The following is an 8451-nucleotide window of genomic DNA, read 5'->3' as shown; positions in this document are numbered from 1 at the left end:
AATTGCATCGATGTTACGTAAATAAAAGTCAACATACAAAAATTCATGATTGTTGGATGAACCACTCGTGAGGTATAGAGCAAACGGTGGTCATCACATATATACACGCGTACACATGCGTGGGCACGGATTTCTTTTTTGGCGGCAGTGGGGTGCCAAATTTCGACCGATTCCAATACTTCCCCTCTGTTAACCCTTTGCGGTTGGAGCACGCTTAACGTTGGCTGTACTGCTTGCGGTTATTGACTGAAATTATGTCATTACCAAGATTGTCATTCATACAACTATTAGAAATAGTGTCTTTACCGAACGGTATGATCCACCCATAAGCTTTGAACAAAAATTTGTTGCTGTGATCAATATTTTTCGATGCAGTATTTTGTAAATTTTCTATTGACGATCCTAAACAGACAATATTATGATTTATAACTAATTAATATAATACAACAGTAGCGTAAAATATAGAATTGAATAAATGTCGAATAAATACGAACATATAATTGAATTTTAGTAACTGAATTTAGTAACTTTGTAACTGAAATTTAGAAAGAATTGCTTCGACCGAATCAAGGTATTATATTTGATTGGAGTTAAAAATTATTCTATATAATCAATTAATAACATAAAATGCAGAGTCAAATGAATATTGAATAAATGCAAAAAGATATGTAATTAAAACACAAAAAGTATTGCTTCGTCTGAATTGAAGTATTATATTTAACAGCAGTTGAAAAACATTCTTTGTCAAAGTAAAATATTCTTATTTCCTTTCCAGCAAATATTTAAACAATTATTTGAGAATACAAATATTCTTTAATTTGTTAAAAATGTGGCCCACGTGGTTGGCGAGTATAGTCGCCCAACGACTGGAAAGATAGAGGCGATCGGCCAGGATACTCGCCTCTCAACCGCACAGGGTTAATAACAGCGAGGAAAGTGAAAAGAAAGCGGAGCTTGCGAGATAGATCGATCATGGTCGGGTCTCTTCGGTGACGATAGCGAAGCACTCTGAGAGTCTCGTCGATTGTTAATGAATAACACCACGGTAACAGCTTTGAAAAATCGATCTCGCTGTTTACACTTTTCGAACCATTAAAGTTTCAAAAATATTCTCCTAAAACTTGATGCAAATTGGCCGAGGACCAACGAAGCTATACAAGTTTTCGTGGATGGCGTCTTTTCTTAAAATCACGTTTTTCAAATTAATGCAGCGACTCAAAATTTTAACCTATCTTTCGTAATCCAATTGTCTATCTTTCTACGTGAGGATTTTTTGTTTGGTCAAATTATTTTAAAGAAAAGCCCGTAAAGATGATCACACCTTGCTAACTTTTCTCAAATAAATTTTACAGAAAAATCGTCACATTCGACGTTGCGATACTTTTGCAAATCCCTCCGCGGTTTCTACTCTTCGTATAAATGCTTCAATGTTTCATCACGGCCTAACCCATGCAGAGAAAACCTGCGAGCCGTAGAACAGCGTACGGCGGGGGGTCGCCTGACTAGATTCCGTATATTACCGTTTTTTTGCATGAAAAAGAAACGTAATAAATAAGACAAGTAGAGATAAGACAACGCTAAGAGTGTGAGCAGAGATCGATTCGATAGAAAAAATTGTGAAAGGTATCGTTGTTGGTCGGCTACCGTGGTGTTGGCCCTAAAGTGTTACCTGAACTCGGACTCCCGACTATTCGGTCTCTACCAGGCTCTCGTTATCATCGTCTTGGACGTTCTCGCGACGGTGGTGGTGGTCGTCGTCCTCGTCACCATCCTCTTCCAATTCGCAGAGTCCGTGTTCCCAGTTCATCCGACACTGTTCCCGCGATACCGATCCGGTCCCCGTCTCACGGCACTCGCGCGACTAATCACGAGAGACGAACACCCGTCGACGTAAACGCGGAAGCGCACCTTCATACGCGCGACGAGGCTGTTATCGGACGCGACTCGGCACGAACAATCGCGGTGACGCTGGACCTAGACCAGACCCCGCCGATACTCTTCCCACTTTCTCCCGTTTTCTTTCAAAGACCAGCACCGATCGCCGCGTGCATCGCTCCGGCAACGCGGGTTCCGCTCGACGCTGCGTCGAGGACGACACTGTGTGGAGCTAGCCGACAGTCGCCGCTCGAATCTCGTCTCCTACGCGTCTCCTCGCGCGAAAAACGTGCGTGCTTCCTGATTAACACCGACACAGGTCAGGAAGGTTTTTCGTGAGCCGCCGTGCCGGGCAAAATGTACACCACCAGGGCCGTACGCGTCTATCCTCGTTCGTCGTCTTCCCGAGGCGTGTATCGACCCTCGCGATCCGCTGTTCACTCGCGACCGGGTGACAGTCCTCTTCGCTCTCCGATCTTCCTCCCCGAGCTTGAATCCTTGACTCTTCCGGATCCGGACTAACCTCGGGGTCACTTTGGAGAAAGAGGTTCGCCAGCGTAGCAGAGCTCTGTCCCGGAGGTTCGCGACGTTGCGATTTTCAGCGCACTGAAATCTGCGGCACGGAGACCCGTAAGTGGGAGGGACTGGTTCGCACGTGACTCGGTGCGTCGTATTCTTTTCTTCCTCTTTCGAAACGGTCTCGCGTCCGCGGCAGCCCTTTCCCGTGGAAGTAGCGTCCACGAGCGCGATTCGCGCGCGACCGTCTCGCTGGTACGGTAACGGGTAACCTTTCTCACTTCCTGCCCGTCGACTCTTGCTTCCGGATCAGGCTTCTCTGCGAGCAACCCCTTCTTCGCACGCTCGTGTTCCTCCCCCGGGGTCCAGGTCGTCGTTAAATCGCGCGAGCAGCGATTCTTCCTGCTCTCTTCCTGCTTGGTGGAGTAATGAAGTCCGCGTGAAGGAAAATCACCCGTTTCCTCGATCGGTATCGATCGCGATCGGTTCGCGGTGGTTGATCGTCGGATGTCACTCGGGTCCGCGGTCTCGAGGCTCACGCTGGTCAGCGCGGGGCTCTCCAACTTGGTTATTTCAGCGATTTATTGCGGCGCGACTTAGAAATGCATCTAATGCGGTGCACGCCGCATAGAATGCATGCATGCACCTTCGCGGCGGGGAGGGCGAGCCACGGAGAGCCGAGACGAGTCGAGTCGAGTCGCGGCGCGGCGCGGCGCGCAATCGCCTCTGCGCATGCGCATGGACCGTGTGTACTCTACTCGCGCGCGCGGCTAGGCGAGCTAGCGCGAGCTCTAGCGAATATGAGCGAGCGAATCGGCCCGCTGCCGCCGCCACCGCCGCCACCGCCACCCCGGAGTATCTTCGCTACGTCATTCATTGGCGTGGAGAGTGAAAATCAGAGCTACGCGCGTACAGACTCCGTGCAACTGTACCGCAAACGGTTCACCGTTTAGACAACATGTTTGCCTCTACTCGTGCTCAAACATGACCACCCACAACTGTAACCTTTAAACCCTTATCACCTTCCTGTTTCTTATTTAAATTGATATTGTTTCTCTTTCATTAATTAACTGTATTTAATTTGCGTTGGCTATAAATCAGAGGCTGCAATGAAAAAAAGAATAATTTATTCCAGCGCAAATCATATTCATTTTCTTGTAACATATATTAGGTGAACTGGAAAGTAATATCGTTTTTGCAATTTTAAATACTTGTTTATCACTCATCAGCTCATTGATTTTTATCAATCTATCATTCAAAATTTTGCACACCTGATAGCAAAAGGCTGCTAATAACGAGGGCGATTACATAATTGGTTAAAAATAGAAATTTATTAAAAATTTGTTTGAATTTGATGTAAAGGAAACTACATTACTTTCCAGTCTACCTAATATTTGTGTGAGTTTCAGTCGTAATCTGATCAACAGCGATTAGATGCACTCACTGGGACGTATATGTACCACTAGGGTCGAAAGGGTTAACCGCGTTCGTTTTTATGAAAACTCGAAATTTCGATAAGTAGGAGTGATAACGTCATTTGATGGTATCTATCCTTTCAAACTATTGTGTATTTTGTAAAAAAAATGGTTGATTATTCTCTTCTAGGTATCGAATATTCTTCATGCAATGAATAACTGTTTACGCGTCAAACTTTGAGGTAGTAGAAAAAATTGCCATTTCTTATACAAACTCAAAATTTGTATTGCAATGAATGATAATGTTATTTTATGGTATGTTTCCTTCCAAACTATTGTGTATTTTGTAAAAAAAAATGCTTGATTGTTCCCTCTTGGATATCGAATATCCTTCATGCAACGTATAATATTATTATTTACACACAGAGTCAATTATTTCCTCCACTTTCTATGAGCTAGCTTATTTTGAAAAATACAACACTAAAACCAACTGAATGTTTTAAAATTCGTCTTGTCTTTAATGTTTTTCGTTTGTGAAATTTATTATTGTTTGATCATTTTAAAAATTTTGAAACATAGCAATGAATTGATCATTTTTAACAAAGAAAATATATATTTCTTCAAAGCAAAGCAAAGCAAAGCAAAGCAACGCAAAGTGGCTTTTTACTTATGTCACTTTTGTAAAAGTCACTAATACGGTGGTGTATTGAAACGCTGGTAATGTATGTTTGAAAGTTTCCGGAGGCTTGGAGAATTGGAGTACCGAAGATTTCGGATGAAGATGATTGGAGCGTAGTAGGAGAGTGACCTAGGGTAAATTATTTTTTGATCATTCTTAAAATTTTGAAACATAACAATGAATTGTTCATTTTTAACAAAGAAAATATATTCCTTCCTCGTTTTCTTTTAGCTTTTACATAATACTCATAACATGTATATATTCATAATTGGATAACGTTGTCAACTGATAGAAGATGGACACCTTTCCTTCCGTTATTCTGGAATAGAAATTAAAACATCCTATGAAGGCTTGATGAAATAAAAAGTTGACTATGATGCGAGAAAACATAAGTCGACAAACAACCATATACTGAAGACAATAAAACTAATTCAGAATACAGTAGTAAAGAATTATTACTGGAAGATACCGCGCAATCTCTGCAAACAGTGTGCAGTTTGAAACCAATGAAACATCGCTCGACCACACGAGGAAACTATCGAGCCTAAATTACGCGATAAAAATTTTTCGTACTCCTAACAGTTTTGTCTACTGCAATATATTTACCAAAAGATATACAAAACTATATATGAACAAGCCAAAATTAGAGAAGAAAAAGAAGTAATGACCAAACTAAAGACTGGCCACTCTAAACTTACATACGACTACTTTTTATAGAAAACCGTTCTTACATCACGAAAACTCGTCAAAAGTATCGTAAACCTTTTAAAAGACGGTAACTTTTATAAAAGCATTCAATCACGCGAATTAGGACAAATATAAATCGAGTTTAATGGTATAAAATTATACTTTATAAAATCAAATAATGTCAAAATAGTAGAAAATGGATATTTACCATTTCCCAAAGTCTCTTCTAATAAAACAGAAATTAAAAACTTCCGCATTTTAAACACAAAATTCAACTTTGAATATTTATAAGAAATTAAATAATTAAGATATTGGAAAAGTAATATGCTAAGATAATTCTATGTTGAATATTTCTTAAAAATTTGATTAAGTCTACAATATCTCGTGTCAGCTAGGTAACAAAAAGGTAGTTTCAAAAACAAGGTAAGAGAAACTTCAAGGTAACACTTTTTCCTGCTAGAGCGAAACCTCAGACGAACGAAGGGCTGACTCTTTTCGAGTCACTCTAAGTAGTTGTCAAGTTGTTTTAGTGTACAGCTCTGTCCTGACTGAAGCGTTTCTCTGTCGTCATTCGTCTGCTACTTTATAGAAATGAGTATTTTTTAAAAAGCTACTTTATAGAATATGAGTATCGATTCAATTGTCATGATAAAATATTAGTTTTCGTAGCTGTATTGATCAAATAACAATATTCCCGCGCATGAAACTTTAAGAAACTGTAAAAAAAGTTTCAAGTTTTTGAAACGGAAATCGAGATTATTGAATGATGTGTCTTATTATATTGCAGGTTAGTGGTATGTTAGACTGCGACCTACTGAAAGAATATGTAATACTTTCTGCTCCTTTTTCGTTTTTCTTGAATGTGCCAAATGCAATATATATGTATATAAAACTTATTTCTTTAATTTGCTTATATATTCTTTCATCGTTACATATTTTTGTTTCTTATAGGCATTGTAATTATATTTCTCTTTAATTAATCTATACAATTTAATAAGAAGTCTTTGTGAAGTGATAATTTATTGATTCAAGATCGAATCACGTTTTCCTATCCTGAAAAATTAACTTTAAATGAGGTTAATGGATTACACCACCTTTGAGTCGTAAAATAGTTTCAACGTAAATACTTAGATAATCTTTTGATCGTGGTTGGTTTGTTGCCTTTGTAATATCTCATTTGGCAAGTTCTTCGCACACATGAAATTGAACCTTATTTTTCTGTTGCAATTTTTGAAATTTTGTGCCAAGTTCTTCGGCTAACTGGAATAAAAATTGTTGCCATGCAATTCTTTCTCTGGTTATCTCTTTATGTATAATAAAACCTGTACATTTATTCCAATTGAGCCAACAGTGTAGTAAGGTTGTAAAGCTATCTACGAAATTTCGAATTTTCGATTTCACCCTGTATTTTCTTGCCTGAGAAAAGACATAATGATGAATATACGATAGAATAACTCAGGACAAATGACTAAGTTTTCACTCAATTTTTCATTTATGAAAAAAGAAAGCGAGAAAGTGTATTCAAATTTTTATTTATATCACTTTAGGATCAATTTCAGAATAGTTTTAAAAAGTTTATAAATAACGAATGCCTATTAGAGTATCTAAAAAACTATAAGGCAATTATCGTTATGCACTGAGTTTTCTCAAAATCAAATCACGATCTTCTAATAACAACATAATTGTTGACAAGCAATTTTACACAGAAGCGACTTCATGTCACCGGCTATTATTTCGTAATTGAATGTGAAATTAAAACAATCTAAATAAACTCAAATAAACTTTATTTATATTTTACCAACATAATGAATTGAAATGAAATATTTTACATATAAAACACGATGATCAAAGCTCTTGCAATATTTTATATCGCCCTGGTTTTCATAAATTGAAATAGATAATGCAAGTGTAAACACGAGTTTACTCGTGACCGATTAACAACGGGTTAAGTCTATAGTTTCAGACAAAGAACTCATTGAACAAATTGTAAGAATACTCGAGAAAGTAACGATGTGATGATATTGTATGTAAGATATTGCGCGTAAAAGTTTGAAAACGATCATTTGATCAGGCGCGGTAGGTTTAGCAGAGGAATATGGTTTGTTTGTTCATGGAGTGTGTAGCGTGCATAGCATACAAACGCGTAGCGGCAGCTAAATGCTTATTACACCTAAAACTGTTGAACTCTGTTCTATCCTTACCCCAGCTAGCCAAAACAGGAAACTAGCCCTTTCTTTGTTATTCGATTCATCGAGCTAAGTACCGGAATCCCTTGTGAACTCCATATTTTGTTTTGTATCTTTTTAAGGATTTTTCCTAGCGCTGCGGCATTGGGGTACACATCCCTGCTACATTGCCAGTCTTTAACCCTTTGCACTCGAGAGGTGACTCTCATTCACCACTAGGATTCACGCAACAAATCTACCACCAATAATGTTTCTTTAGGTTTAGTTTCTTTGGAACTCGAAGTGTCGATAAAATGACAATCGGACTATATCGTCGAAGTCAATCTAATATTAGATGAAACGAAACTTTTTCATATGTATAGTTTATTTATAGGATACTTACTTTCGAAAATATAAATGGAAAAGTTAGAATTTCGTTTGAAAAAATTGAATTTCAGAAAAAAGGTATTCCAAGTTTTGAATTTTTATCTCCGAAACTAAACGTCCTATGAATAAATTGTAAATATAAAAAAGTTTTATTGTGGCATTCTCTATAAGGTGATATTCTTCTTAAATTCGATTGTTCGACTATTGTTTATTTTTTCTTAAAGACAACAGCAATAGGATCAGACCATTACGAGATGTCAGGAAAAAGGTATTCCAAGTTTTGAATTTTTATTTTTGAAACTAAACATCCTACGAATAAATTGTAAATATAAAAAAGGTTCGTTTTGTCATTCCCTGGAAGCTGAAATTTTTTAAAAATTTACGCCTCTACGTCTTTTAGAATCTCCAGCAAAAATTGTCTCGCAGTTAAATGGTTAATGAAAGCAAAATTTAAGTAAGGCATCGATCGACTTGTTTGAAAACCCTGTCAATGAATTCACTATACACTATACACAAACAACATTATAACCAACTGAATGTTTTAAAATTTGTCTTGTCTTTAATAGTTTTCGTTTATGAAATTTATTATTTTTTTATCATTTTTAAAATTTTGAAACATAACAATGAATTGTGCATTTTTAACAAAGAAAATATATTTCTTCAAAGCAAAGCAAATCAAAGCAAAGTGGCTTTTTACTTATGTCACTTTTGTAAAAGTCACTAATAC

At 37.7% G+C, this 8451-nt stretch overlaps 1 long non-coding RNA gene across 1 annotated transcript; it reads left to right on the top strand.

Moving 5' to 3' along the window:
- Positions 1-1673: 1673 nt before the first annotated feature.
- Positions 1674-8426, top strand: LOC128878513 (uncharacterized). Its single transcript, XR_008457426.1, has 3 exons — positions 1674-2505; positions 4542-4619; positions 4717-8426. It is a non-coding gene; the product is annotated as an uncharacterized LOC128878513 (long non-coding RNA).
- The last annotated feature ends 25 nt before the right edge of the window (positions 8427-8451 follow it).

This window comes from Hylaeus volcanicus, chromosome 1 (assembly GCF_026283585.1).
Source record: "Hylaeus volcanicus isolate JK05 chromosome 1, UHH_iyHylVolc1.0_haploid, whole genome shotgun sequence".
In the NCBI taxonomy this organism is placed as follows: domain Eukaryota; kingdom Metazoa; phylum Arthropoda; class Insecta; order Hymenoptera; family Colletidae; genus Hylaeus; species Hylaeus volcanicus.
Note: the sequence above shows the minus strand (reverse complement) of the source record. Positions and strands in the feature narration are given on the sequence as shown.